The 15,522-nt window shown below is 38.6% G+C and overlaps 1 pseudogene; it reads right to left on the bottom strand.

The window, feature by feature from the left end:
• Positions 1 to 268: 268 nt before the first annotated feature.
• Positions 269 to 13,919, bottom strand: LOC121801047 (annotated as a pseudogene).
• Positions 13,920 to 15,522: the final 1,603 nt, after the last annotated feature.

The raw sequence follows: 15,522 nt of genomic DNA, 5'->3' as shown, positions 1-15,522 counted from the left end.
TTTTTATAAATAATAATTTTTTTTAATGTTATGAACCGGCGAACCGCCGGTTCCGGTTCGCTATATTTCTGAACCTGAACCGGCCCACTTGAACCGCCATCCGGTTCGAACCGCCGGCGCCGGTTCCGGTTCCGGTTCATGAACCGGCGGTCCGGATTGTACATGCCTAGATCCGCCCCTTCGTGATATTATTAATGCATGTTAAAACGTTGTGTAGTAATTTGTCAAAAAATCATTACAAAAATGAAAAAACGTTAAACAATAAGCATTGTACCAAAATATATGAATATAATATCAATCATTCATTTACACAATCGCTCGACTAGCAACATTCCTGTTTGGCTGTTAAGTAAATAAGCATGAGGGAAACCTGTAGCATGTATGTAGTAGCATTCAAGAAATCTGCATTTTGCTACACTTCTTCATCAGAGTCTTGCACTACTCTGCTCGTCCTCGCCCTCTTTACTTGACGGAGAGCTGCTTCCTCCTCATCCTCATTCTCCGTGTCATCTGCAGCCAAAGGGCTACCACGTTCACCATCATCAGCTCCATCTCCTGCAGCCAAAGGGCTACCACATTCAGCATCATCAGGTCCCTCTCCTTTGTTGTCGCTCTCAGATGAACTGTGTGCAGTAGAATGATGGGAATCTGCTTCTTCCTGGTTGGGGTTTTGCTCCTCCGGTGCATCTTCAGTTGACTCAACAATCTTGAAGTCCCTAGAGGTGCTCCGTATTGAGTTTGGTGATTTTGCTAAGCTGGATAAGATACTTCTCGTAGTCTTCGATCTGGAAAATCAAGTCAGGGATGCATCTGTTTTCCCTCTTGATTTTGTTGACTAGACCTTTATTCGTGTTGCTCTCTTGTTGATTCTATAAACAAAAAAGCAACAAAACAACCATTTTAAAATGCAGTAATATTTGCAGAGAATACTGTAATAAATTCTCATACCTGCTGCATTTTAGTAACAAAATTATAAACAGGAGCTGTTAATTTCCTACAAGTTGTGTTTCCACCAGCCTTTGGTACTTGGAACTGGGTAAGAATTGCTTGCACCCTTTAGGACTGATTCGGAGCTTCGAGATCCGAGCTAGATACTTGTAAAATTTTGCAGCCAGTTTCAGTAAATGTTCTGCTTGAGGATCTGCGGTGTTTACAGGGAGTTAGTGAAGAAGACAGAACTACAGACAAGAATTGGGAGTTCGATATCATGCATACGTACCCTTCAGGTTCTTGGCAACGAAATGTGATAGCACTTTAACAACAGCTTCTGCTCTCGAGTACAATACCTCTTCCACAGCTAATTCAGGAGCCTCTTTTCCAGTTAGATTAAAAGAAATGCCTTTCTGAGTAGCCATATAGCATGTCTTTAGCCTTATCGCAATTCAGTCCATGTCAGTGATGGATGAGCCTTATCGAAAAAGATATAGTTGTAGAAATTGCAGGACTGGTTGATTTTTTTATGATAGGAAAGGTTTCAGATTCTTCTACAGGATCCGTATCCTCCGAGCCTAGAACTTGTACAAGCTCTGCAGCCATATTTTCAGCGATAACCATGTCCGCTGGAGGTGATGTTAAAGTGACAGCAATGAAGACCAAACTTTTTGCAACCTTTGAGTTCAATACATCACTTCTCCTGCAGAGTTGTGTCGCCAGGGAACCAACAAGATTCCTCCTTTCTTCGGGCAGCTTCTTGCCAATCATCAGTACCATGTCACATAAAATCTGAGAATACATACAGATGTAGAATAGCATTAAATGCAACGAAAAAAACACAGTATCCCTTTGAGGTGATGATCAATTTCATATAATATAACCTAGCATCACATGGGAGTTTACTAGTACAATTAATCTCTTTAACATGGATGGCATAATAGGATGGATAAAGCACAGTGCATTTACCTCAGCTTCACGGAAGAAAGAGAATTCGAGAAACTCAATAAGTAGCGGCTTTATGCTCTTGAGAAATAACTCTTTGCTTTTTGTGCTCTGGTCATCAATTCCTTCAGCTAGCTTGCATTCATCATCGCACCAGGCACACGTAGCAACATTTTCCTCAGGCAGAGAGGTTGATACCAAGTGATCAATCAAACATAAATACTTTGCGCTGGACAAACTTACCTCAATTATCTTTTTCAGACATAGTAAGGCCAAATGAATATTTTCCTTTCTACATTCAACATCTTTCTGTACCTTTGCTTCTTTCTTGCTAACTGACTTGAGAGAGAAAATTATATTCAGCAGTGGAGGCCCGATAAGCTTAATTTCACCATAAACTAACGTCTTGAATGGATCATCTTTTCCAGTTTGGGAGAAGAATTTTAGTTGATGAAAGCACATATGTAAGACTCTAGAAAGAATTTTTGAACCAAGAACCTGCGCCTTTCCAGAAGAAGGTTGGCTGTTTCTCTGCGAGGCTGCACCATTCTTAGAATTTTCAAGTTCCCATGACTCTAGTGAAATTCGCAAGAGATGATGGATGCTCGAAGTTGCCAAAAGAGGAGTTCGATCTGGAGACTGCTTTGCGCAGCCTATAGCAAGTTTATCGGCAGCATCACTGGCACTAGGTCGTATCACTGGTTTTTTAGCTCCACTGCCATGTCTAGAATTAGATGTATATTTGTCCACAAACTCATGAATCTCAACGAACTGAGAAAGCTCCATTTCCAGTTCTAGTTTTTGCTCATTAGCAGCTTTGACCAACTCATTAACAATATTATTCATCACAACCTCAAGAATCCCTAATAAAAGTGTAGCAGAACACTTCCTTTTTTCTTCTTTTATTGGGGTAGAGTCTGAATCTTGTTTCTTTCCCAGCAGACCTAACTAATAGAAATTGAAGTGATTTACATACTGAGGTAACATAGGAACAAATCAGGGATAGGAAACAAGTTAGAAACTGATAAGCAAATAGAACTAAAGAAAAACACCTACATTCCAGGAATGAAGAATGAAAAGACTTGGAATTTTAATTGCAAAAAGACTTGCTCTTACAGGCATTGGACCAATACAAACCACAAGAAATACACATTTTATTTGATAAGAATAACAACTGACTCATTTAGTTGATTTCTGGTGATATTGCACCAGAAAAATACCTTCAGAAACTTCCGAATCTGTGCTAAAGCATTTGAGAATGAAACTGCAGAAAAATTTCTACCTGCCTGATAATTGTTGTGTCAATGAAATGTCGGTTAAAAGAAAGAAAACTAGCAATTTAAACCAGCAGAAAGAAATTCACTAACCTCATTGTCCTGGGAGATGGAGAAGCCAAAACAGGGGACTGATTCTGAAGGATGATCAGATCTATTTTGTGGTTGAAGAAGGAGAATCGAAGAGACACAAAAGAGAAGACAGTCCAACGGCTCTTCAATACAAAATTTCCCGTTTTCTAGTTTGACACATTGATCAATACCCAACTGAAGCTCTTCATTCTAGACAGAATTATGTTAACAAATAAAGTCAACTGATGGGACGGGTAAAGCTGATTTTTCCTGAACTCGGGTAGAAAAGTACAAACAGATATTACAATCAAGAAGGTTTACCAGGATAGCTCGGTTACAAGCTATTTCCTGCATATGAGTACCTCTTTGTAAAACCGCTGGAAGTGGGAGAAAGGTCACAAATGGTGCCGGAACTCAGAGGATCCACCACAACAAGCTTCATTATACCATGGTAAACATTTTCCCGGACATTTGCCTGGTTACAGAATTAAATAGTAAGACGTTAAACTTGGATACGGTGACCCTTTATTTAGACCAAGATTGGTCAGTTTGACAAAACTAAAAAGGATATTTCATGGTAATTCAGTCTACACAAATTTATATGCAAAGAGACGGCTACTAAGATCTCAAAGGGCTGAATAAATTCACATGGGAAAAGTAGATAAATAAGCTCCTTAGTATGCCTTCACTTTGGTGGTTCAAGTAGTATAACCAATTAAATTAGAACTCAGAATTTGTCCAGAGTATCTGATCAGAAAGCAGGAAAAGTAAAGTATCTGCATGAAAACTCAATGAACCATTAAAATGAACCTGCTGATAAAGGCATCGTTGCAGCAACCCGCTGAGCTCTTGGAAAAGGTCTGCTCTAGTTGCATGAGGTTCTTCAGCTTGCTGGCTGCAACTGGCCTGGCTGCTTGATTCTTGAAAAGAAAAAAGTCCAACTGGTTTTGATTGTTTTTCTGCAGAAAGCAGGTCAAAAGTGGCGCTACATGCCGCAAGACGAACTGAATTTTCTCGTCTAAACATAGCCTTCCTTAGAACCAAGATAGTGTAATCCTGAAATGGTAAGATCACAGATGGGAGTTAAAATGGCATTTATAACATCGATAACAATATAAGTTTACCATAGAAAATGGATAGGCTTCACAAATCACTAACCCATAATTTTCTAAAAAGCCAATAGAAAATGCTAATCTCTACAAATATCATGTTTCACAATTCTTTTAGCAGTTTGCTTTCACTAACAAGAGTTGAAAATGTATCTATTTAACATGAGTCATGACAGATGCTGCAGTATTTGGCTGAGCCCCATGTTGCAAAATAAGTACCTGAAGATTACGACTAAACTTCATAAGAGGAAGTAGAACAGTAACGAAATTAGAGGAAATCCTGCCATCCATAAATGTGAAATAATCCAGCATTTCTTTCAAATGAGATATGTGTTCCAACATTGGGTGTGGTTGAACTTGGACCAAGTATCCAAGTAATCTAGAAGTAGTAAAAATAAATGAGGTTAATAGGAAGAAAACAACCAAATAGCTGAATATAAAGCTAAAAAGTTTTACCTTGTTATTGGGAAGCATTTTTCAGGCTTCATAGACAGGACATGGTATTTGCATTGCTCAATTATCTGAAATGTAATTAGCTCAGTGTCATGGTCTACTATGTACATGAACAAATAAAATGAATACCATGAATATAGAAAATATTAGCTTGTGTATTTCTTAAATTTAGCGTTCCCTGAAGAAGCTCTGAAACCAGAAAAGCTCCCTATTTAAGAACCAAAAGTATCCATATTACACTAAATAACTAACCTCATTCCTTGACATATCATGCACTTCGAACAAACATTTCAGTACTTGTGTACCTAACTCCTCTGTACCCATAAGCCCATCAGATTTTGATATATCTTTCTGGGCACCCTCTTCTACTGCATGAAGCAATCCAAACCCCAGTTGCACTATACTAGGTACTATATGCTCTCTCCCATAGTGACTTCCATTCACCTACAAAAAGATTACATAGAATTGTTATAAGAGAAGAAATGATTTATATAATAACTAGACATCCAGACAAAAATATAATCAAAATCAATGAAAAATAAACTACTCATTGTTTTGTGCATTAATTAATCACCACATTCATACGGCTGATTTACTTTACCGAGTCCAAATATTTACTCTACACGAATTGAGGCATAATTTCTCAGAACAATAGCAGAATATGAAGGCAAAAGTAGCTCACAGATTTAAGAATAGCCTTTTCTATTACTCGAGCATTCTCCAGATACTCCTCCTTCAGTTCATCGGGTAGCCATCTGCAGACTCTGCAGCAAAGAAATCGGGCATGGAAATGATTAGACAATAATGAAAATCAGTCAAAGTTCATTAATCTTGATACAATCTATGCATAATATTGATGATCATTATCTGAAGCTGTTGACAGGTTAATTTGAAAGGGACCTCAATTTACACTTGATATTCAAGTTGATTACATGAGTGCAATAGATATACCTTAAAAGCAACATCAGATGCAAGGAGCATATGTAAAGACCATAGAAAGAATAGCAAGAGCTAAACACTCACTTGGCAAACTTATAATCTTTGTAAGCATTAAACAATGCCGTTGTCAGAATGTCAATTGCACTATCGCTGAACCTCCTAATTCTGGCAACGGACAACAAAACTTTAACAGTAAAATGATTGAAAGCCCTAGAATCCTGCCTCACCAGTCCCAAAACCTCCAGCCCCAAAGATGGATCCTGCTTAACTGCAAAATTGACATGAACACTTGCTTCATCACTGAACCGGCCTTATTGGCACCCCCAAAATACAACACAATCCCTTCAATCACCTCCCTCTTCCCAAACCCTTTGGCAGCCAGTACCAACTGATAAACCAGCCCAGGCAAATCCTGCATTTCAACGTCTTCCCTCATTTTCGCAAAAATCTTTTGCAGGAACTCCCTCCTCCTAACTTTATCAATACACGAAGCAAAATCCCTTATACTCTCCACTAGTTTGATCAACAGAACATTACTCCAATCACACTCAATCACAGCGTCTAAAACCGAGTTCACGTACTCTACAGGCTTATCGATTTCACTCGAGATTCTAACCAATTCGATGCATTTCGGAAGGAGAATCAACACCTGTGCATCATCCAATTCGCTGATTTGGGGGAAATACGATACAACTAAAACAATTACTTCAGGAATCTTTCGAATTTCAATGGCGTCTAGGTGCCCCGCGAATTGCTGGATGATTGATGAGGAGTTGCGGTCGTGTGGAATTTTGTGAGAGGTGAAGAGAGAGAGAGAGGGGGGAAAGGATATTGGCTATATTAGATTAATATGGATTAAATAATTATAGTTGGGCTACAATTATATTTAGTCCATAAGCCCAACAATCATGAAACTATAATGACTCTTTGTCTATATAATGGTCATTTATTCTCTATTGTGGGTGATGAGAAATAGCGTAACATTAGAGAGAAAATACGTAAAGCTCTGTAGAGAGAATTCCTAGCTTTCTTCTACGGAGCAATTGTACCGGGATAGTTCCTGCATCGGATTGGAATACACGTGGACCTCGATAGTAGTGGATTCAACTTGCAGGACACAATCGTAGAAGAAAACAACACAACAAGTAAGATTTAGTTCCGTTGTGTATTACGTGCTCAACTTGCAATATGATTATGAATCTAGATCTGTTATTCTTGTATGCAATTTCCGCTGCGCTCATTAGATGAATACAAGAATTCCCAACAGTGGTATCAGAGCCCGGGGCTTGATTCATAATTAATTTTATTTCCTAATTAATTTGTGGGTGATTTTGGAAATCAAAATTCTAAAATTGGATTTCAATATTCTTTCACCTTCTTGAACAAGCACGCACGCCTCCCGGCAAAGTGATGGTCAATATTCCAAGCACCACAACCAGATTCCAAGCAAACAATTGAATATTTACTCAATTATTTTCGAAATTAAAATTGAGAGCATGGAGAATAGTAATTACTCTGCTTCAAATAATTAAAATTGAGAGCATGGAGAATAGTAATTACTCTGCTTCCGCCGACAGTTTCACACTCTTAACAATTAAGTAATCTCAATAACTTGGATTTGGAATTCAATGAATTGAAATTTGATTTCAATTGTATGTACAACATGAAGGCAGAACCATGGAGGCGAATTTTTCCGAGAACCCTAGCGGGTTTTGAAGATCCGGATCGTATCTAAATCGTGATTTCGATCACTGTAAATCACATTATTAATTTAGAATTAATAATATTAATCAAGCCAATAAATTATTTACTATCATTATTTTGAATAATAATAATAGTAAATGTGTTTTAATATTGATTTAGAATTAATATTAAATATATGTTTATATTAGTTTGGAATTGATATAGATTAGATGATAAATTTATTAATTGGATTAATGGATTAATAAGCTAGAATTTGTTAATATTATTTTTTGGAATTATAAATAATATATGTGCTTGATGATGATTTGGAATTATTAATTGATTTACAAATTTATTAATTTAGAATTAATATAGATTGGATTAATTTCGTTAATTAGATTAACAAATTGGGACATAGTTATCATCTGAAAATGATAAAATATACTCCACAGCATAATATTAATTTGGAATTAATATTAAATATGTATAATTATATTAATTTAGAATTAATATAATTAAATCCACATTTAATTAGAGAATAAAATTTGATTTTATTCGTTGAGCATTATTTGATATCCTATGTGATAAGCATGTTATTTGATTTATGCTTATTTATTTTAACTATAGTAGTTAGAGACCGTTTTATTGTCTGGGTAGGCGGCGCCCAGTATGTGTAGTCCGTGTTATACTATGTCTGGGTAGGCGGCGCCCAGTATTTGTAGTCCGTGTTATACTATGTCTGGGTAGGCGGCGCCCAGTAAATGTTTGAAATTTAATATTGGATATTATATTCACAGAACTAGTATCACACTTTTCCCCACAAAATATAAGTCTTGTTTTGAAACAAACGCATCGTCCATCATAATTGTTTGATGTTCCTAGCCTTTTCGACCACGAGTTTTACGCCAAAGTGTTTACTCTAAATCTACAAGGCCTAGGCTCATTCATAGATGCATGGTTGGCATCGTGTGATGGGGTTGACTTGCTTAAATTGTTTAGTGACGCCAAAGCGACCTAAATAGTTTATGGATGCATATTAATTGGATTAATAAACCAAGAATTGCAAAATAGTTGTTGCAATTGGCTTGGAGGCCCACCTTGTGATATTATTGTAGTGATCAGCCAAAGCAGGGGCTGCAATAATATAGACTTGGATCTTGGACCACTAAAATTTATATTTGATATAAATTCGTATTTTATGTTTGGGGGACATAATATATGTTAAAATTAGTGGGAGCTAATCAATACAATAAACCCTTGTTTGATTAGTGATGCGAATGTGATCTTTATATGTCTTTCTAATTTGCCTTTCGTTTTATTTTCTGTTCAGATAATATGTCAAACTTATCTTATGAGTGTATGATGGAAACAAACAAATTGACTAGGTCAAATTTCACGGAGTGGCAGAGAGACTGCCCAAGACTCAAGGCACAAGGTGCAATGAGTGGAAGCTCAGCTATGTTTGTCATTGAGATAAATATGTCTATGAATAACTCACAATCCTGGGTATTGGATACCGCTTGTGGTTCACACATTTGTAATAATGTGCAAGGTTTAATTGACAGCAGGAAAGTGAGGCCTGGGGAAGTAGACCTACGTGTTGGAAATGGAGCAAAAGTTGCTGCCGAACGCGTGGGAACTTATAGATTAGATCTTCCCTCAGGACATAGACTAGATTTACATAATTGTTATTTTGTTCCAGTTATTTCAAAGAATATTATTTCCATTCCGATGTTGGACATCGAAGGTTTTTCATTCCATTTTGCAAACAGCAGATGCTCGTTTTCTAATAATGGATTGTTTTATGGAAATGCCTCTTTAGAGAATGGATTATATATGCTTGAATACAAACGGAATATTCTCAATGTACAAAATAAAAGACTTAAGCTATGTAATACGGATAATGCTACTTATCTTTGGCATTGTAGACTTGGTCATATCAATGAGAAAAGAATAGCGAGATTGAGAAAGTTAGACTATCTAAATTCATTTGATTTTGAATCATATGGTGCTTGTGAATTCTGTCTCAAAGGAAAGATGACTAATAAGCCACTTTCTGGGAAAGGGGTGCGTGCTAATGATGTGCTAGAGTTGATCCACACAGATGTGTGCGGACCGTTTCCAACTCAAGCAAAAGGTGGTTATTCGTACTTCATTACTTTCACTGATGATTTGACAAGGTATGGATATGTGTATCTTATGAAACACAAATCTGAGGCCTTTGATAAATTTAAAGAGTTTAAGTGTGAAGTTGAGAAACAACTTGGGAAAAGTATCAAAACTCTTCGATCAGATCGAGGAGGGGAATACTTGAGCCGAGAATTTCTTGATTACTTGAAATCGCATGGAATTCAGTCAGACTGGACACCTCCTGGTACACCACAAATGAATGGAGTATCTGAAAGGAGAAACCGAACATTATTAGATATGGTTCGATCCATGATGAGTTTAGCTAGTCTCCCTTTATTTCTCTGGGGTCATGCTTTACTAACGGCTATTTACATTCTAAATAGAGTTCCTTCTAAATCAGTCGAGAAAACACCATATGAGTTATGGTGTGGCAAGAAAGCAAGTCTTAACCATATCCGGACCTGGGGTTGTCCAGCATTTGTTAAGAAAATGATGACTGATAAATTGGAAACTAAAAGTGAGAAATGTTATTTTGTGGGATATCCTAAAGAAACTAAAGGATACGATTTCTACTGTCCTGAAAATCACAAGGTGATAACATCAAGGAATGTGACGTTCCTTGAAGACAGTTATGTCTGCAAGGAACAAGGTCAAAATACAGTAGATCTTGAAGAAATTCAAGAACCACAAGTTAACAATGAGGATGAGATATTATCCACTGGATTGGACAATAACTCAGTGGAAGTTTTTGATGATCTATTGGGAGGGGAAATTACTCTTAGAGAGGACCTTAGAGAGACTCTCGAAGGACCACCTCAAGACAATGAGATGCATCAAAGACAAGATGATACAATAGTTGCATCACATCTACCTCAAGAAGATCATAGTGATATTCCTGAACCTTCTCACATACAGAATGAACAGCCTGAACCAGAGCAAAACCAACTCAATAGGCCTAGAAGGATTCGTCGTGCACCTGAGAGACTGAATCTAATGGTTGAGAACCAAGATGATGAAGTTGAAGATGACGATGAGCCTAAGACCTATACCGAGGCGGTGTCAGACACCGATCGAGAGAAGTGGCTTGAAGACTTGATATCTGAAATGGACTCGATGTACTTCAACTTAGTCTGGGAACTAGTTGACTTGCCAGATGGGGTTTACCCCATAGGTTGCAAATGGATCTTCAAAAAGAAGAGAGATGCAGATGGCAAAGTACAAACCTACAAGGCTAGGTTAGTGGCAAAGGGTTATAGTCAGCGCGAAGGCATTGACTATGATGAAACCTTTTCGCCAGTTGCTAAGATCAAGTCCATTAGGATATTACTTGCAATTGCTGCATACTACAATTTCGACATTTGGCAAATGGATGTCAAAACCGCATTTCTCAATGGAGAATTAGAAGGTGATGTCTATATGACGCAGCCTGAAGGTTTTGTATCGAAAGAAAGGCCGAATGCAGTGTGCAAGCTAAAGAAGTCCATCTATGGACTTAAGCAAGCTTCGAGGAGTTGGAATATTTGTTTTGACAGAACAATCAAATCGTTTGGTTTCGTCAGAAGCAAAGAGGATCCATGTGTTTATAGTAAACGCAAAAATGGAAACGTCGTATACCTTATCATATATGTTGATGACATCTTGATTATGGGAAGCGATCGTTCCATGATGCAATCCGTGAAAGAATGGTTGTCTAGTTCCTTTATGATGAAGGATCTGGGTGATGCTTCCTACATCCTTGGAATTAAGATCTATCGAGATAGACCAAATAGGATGTTAGGATTATCACAATCCACTTACATAGACAAGTTGCTAAGGCGCTTCTCAATGGAGAATTCTAAGAAAGGTTTTCTTCCTATGGGACATGGCATTGTATTGTCAAAGAAGGATTGTCCTTCTAATGACAAAGAAAGAGACAACATGAAAAAGATCCCGTATGCTTCGGCTATAGGATCTATTATGTATGCCATGATTTCTACTAGGCCAGATGTGGCCTATGCGCTTAGCATGACAGGCAGATTTCAGCAAAATCCCGGTGAGGAACATTGGAAAACTGTTAAGACTATTCTTAAGTACCTTAGAAGGACTAAAGAATATTTCTTAGTCTATGGTGGACAACCAGAGTTATCAGTTACTGGGTACACTGATGCTAGTTTCCAAACAGACCATGACGACTATAAGTCTCAGTCTGGATATGTTTTTGTCCTCAATGGTGGAGCAGTGAGTTGGAATAGTTCCAAACAAGGTACAACTGCTGATTCCACCACCGAAGCCGAGTATATTGCTGCATCTGAAGCTGCCAAAGAAGCTGTTGCTTTGTTAGAGTTCGTTAAAGAACTGGGTGTCATTCCGAGTGCCAATAGTGCAATACCTTTGTATTGTGACAACACTGGTGCTGTTGCGCAAGCAAAAGAACCTAGAGCTACGAACAGGAACAAGCATGTTCCCAGAAGATATCATCTGATCAGAGAAATAATTGAAAGAGGCGACATAAAATTAGAAAGAGTACCCACTGATGATAACTTGGCTGATCCTTTCACCAAACCGTTATGTATAGCAAAACACAACAAGCACTTTGAGAGCTTAGGTGTTAAGCATGTTGGTAGATGACTTTAAATCAGTGGGAGTTACAGTTTTATATGTCTTAGAAACATTTTTTGTTGAGACAATATTACTTGATCACATTATACGAAAATTTTGTTTTCTATGAGTTTTGTGCACTTATTGGAATAATTGTTTAAAATGTTTGCATTTATTCTAAATAATTGTTCCCTTGAATTATGACTGTCGTTAATGGTGTGAGACATTAATGATATAGTGTAATTCTAAAATAGCCCTAACCAACGATCATCAAGAATGGGATATTAATGATATGTTATAGGTTAGCATGGGGTTTGCATCACATTCTTCGAGAATGTAGTTGTTCTCACAACTATGAGATATTAGATACTCGTGATGGACACATGGTATACTTTGGAGATTATTGGTATACCCTACTATTAAACTGTTTTGTTGAGTGTCTACAGTTTGTTAGTACATGAAGTATGTAATATCCTAGGATCTGAGGTCATTACACATTTTGTTTGTTGAGTGGTGTGCTTTGATCTTGTCCAACGCTTTGCCTCCCAAAGGAGGATTGAGACACGGGCTTGTGTTGGGTACATCATAAGATAAATGGAAATGGTAGTTGAGCCAAGAATGAGATTCATTCCTCGATTAGAATTTCGAGAGAACACTCAAATTCTCTATATTACTTGACCATTAAGTCATTGGCCAATGCAAAGATATATTCGATTAAACTAATTGAATATGATCGAATGGGTCATTTAATAAAGATGAGATAAAGTGATTGAACTATTTGGATGACACATGACAAATCTTAGGCTCAATCGGGTGGTTCGTGAATGAAAGGATATTACTATAAACTTTGTGTAAAGGCTTGTTTACCGAATTCACGTAAACGTCCGTCATATATCTAGCTACGCTGCCAACGCAGTCTAGGAGTTTTGTGCAGACTTCGATTAGATCGTCGTCGATAATGGGGGCCTAAAGGGTCACACTATAAGTGTATTTTGATCCGCTCAAGGGTACAAAGTTGGAACTGCGTATTATATCTAATGCTAGTCCAAGTGGGAGATTGAAAGGATATGGGCTAGATTAGATTAATATGGATTAAATAATTATAGTTGGGCTACAATTATATTTAGTCCATAAGCCCAACAATCATGAAACCCTAATGACTCTTTGTCTATATAATGGTCATTTATTCTCCATTGTGGGTGATGAGAAATAGCGTAACATTAGAGAGAAAATACGTAAAGCTCTGTAGAGAGAATTCCTAGCTTTCTTCTACGGAGCAATTGTACCGGGATAGTTCCTGCATCGGATTGGAATACACGTGGACCTCGATAGTAGTGGATTCAACTTGCAGGACACAATCGTAGAAGAAAACAACACAACAAGTAAGATTTAGTTCCGTTGTGTATTACGTGCTCAACTTGCAATATGATTATGAATCTAGATCTGTTATTCTTGTATGCAATTTCCGCTGCGCTCATTAGATGAATACAAGAATTCCTAACAAGAGGTAGGCGTGAAGGAGGGCAGGGAGGAGAGAGGACAGTGCGGCGCAGGGGTGGTGGGATATGTGAGAAATGAGGGAGGAGACGTAATCGGAGACTGACGTGGAGGAGTCGGCGGCGGCTGCCGCGCGCGAGTGGAGGAAGGAGAGGAGAATTGGGTGAGATGACTCAGCGAGAAGGAAAGGCAGCAGCTGGGAGGAAACTGGATTGAAGTGGTGGTGGTTTTGAGCGAGGGAGATGATTTCGGCTTCTGTCAGTTGCGACGGAGGTTGCATAGCGCCGCGAGAGTTTTCCGGTGAGCGCATGATGTCGCGCGCGGCGTTAGATTTGAGCGGGAAAAGTTTTGGAGAAATGTGTGAAAATTAATGGAGTATCTTATTGTTTTGTTGAACATCTCCAATGATTTTAGGTTAGCAATAGGTCAGTCATCAGCATTAAAAACTCCTCCTGTCACATCATCATGACAAGCAATTGGACAAGTAATAGACTAGTCATAATAAATAAAATTATAAAAAATAAATAATTAACAATCACACAAAATATGAAATTAAATTTACGACATCCCCTGCATCCCGGGCTGCCATCCCGGCATCATCTGCATCCCGGCTGCCCACCCCGGCATCATCTGCATCCCGGGTTATATCCCCGGTACCCCCTGCCCGCCCTGCATCCCCTGCCATCCCGGCATACTACCCTCGGCTGCCATCTCGGGCATCATCTACTGCCAAGGGTACAAGTTGTAGTACCCGGTCATCGGACCCCATCCACCTCCCATGGGTACTGTGGGAGTTTGAGACCCGCTCGTCACTGGAAACCCCTCGTTGTTGTTCTCCATTTTGCTTTATTGCTCTTGTACAGAAATTAAATGAGAGAGAAAACTCGTTAAAACAAGCGGTGCGAATGAAAATGACGTGCAAATCGCGTATATATAGTGTTTCGAAAATTAAAAAAAAAGTGTTGGGCGATCGTTCGCCGATCGCCCGCCTACAATGGTGGCCAGCCGATTGGCGAGCGCATCAGCCAGCGCCCGAGAATCGGCGTCCGCTCGCCGATTTGGCGCTAGCCGACTCCAATGGTTCGGCGAGCGAACCGGCTAGCGCCAGGAATCGGCTAGCCGGTCCGCTAGCCGCCATTGGATATGCTCTTAGATGGCATGAAAAAATACCTAAATACTTAATCAAAACAATCACTACTATTAAAAATACTAAACATTTGATATATGATGAATTTTAGCATATTTATCAAAAGATTTCAGTAATAACCATATGCAATTTTGAATATGTCAGTGTACCTCTAATTTTTCTTATCCTAGAACAAGATGTAGAATTACATCCTCCCTCCGTCCCATAGAAATAGGTCTTTTGAGGTTGGCACAGTTTTAATATGTAATTAGTAAAGTATGAGAGAAAGAGAAGAAGTAGTTGAAATTGTGTAGTGGTGATGGGACCATAAATGATTTAGTAAAAGAAAGAAGAAGAACAAAGTTTACCATAAATAGATATGTACTATTTCTATGGGACGAACAAAAAAAGAAATACACTACGGCCTATTCTATGGGATGAAGGGAGTATTTTTCATATGTTAGAGCATTCGCAATGCATCTCGCGGGCGTCTCGGTCTCATCTCGGAGAGACGAGACGGCCGCGAGACAGCGTTGCAGCCTTCCGTCCCGGTCCCATCTCGCCACACGCCAGCGCCACGTGGCGCACGCTGGCACTAGGCGCACACTGACGGAACAAATCATTTTTAGGCCATCCACAACGCTGTCACTAAACCGTCCCTTAAATTACTATTCACGGGCCCCACTGTACTTTTTTACTCCATCCCTTAACTAAGGGACGGAACCTACAACCCTCCGTCCCTTAACCGTCCCTTAAATTACTATTCATTCAATTTTATTCTTTATTT

Source organism: Salvia splendens, chromosome 4 (assembly GCF_004379255.2).
Source record: "Salvia splendens isolate huo1 chromosome 4, SspV2, whole genome shotgun sequence".
NCBI lineage: Eukaryota > Viridiplantae > Streptophyta > Magnoliopsida > Lamiales > Lamiaceae > Salvia > Salvia splendens.
The sequence above is the reverse complement of the archived record's forward strand: the minus strand, read 5'-3'. Positions and strand labels throughout refer to the sequence as shown.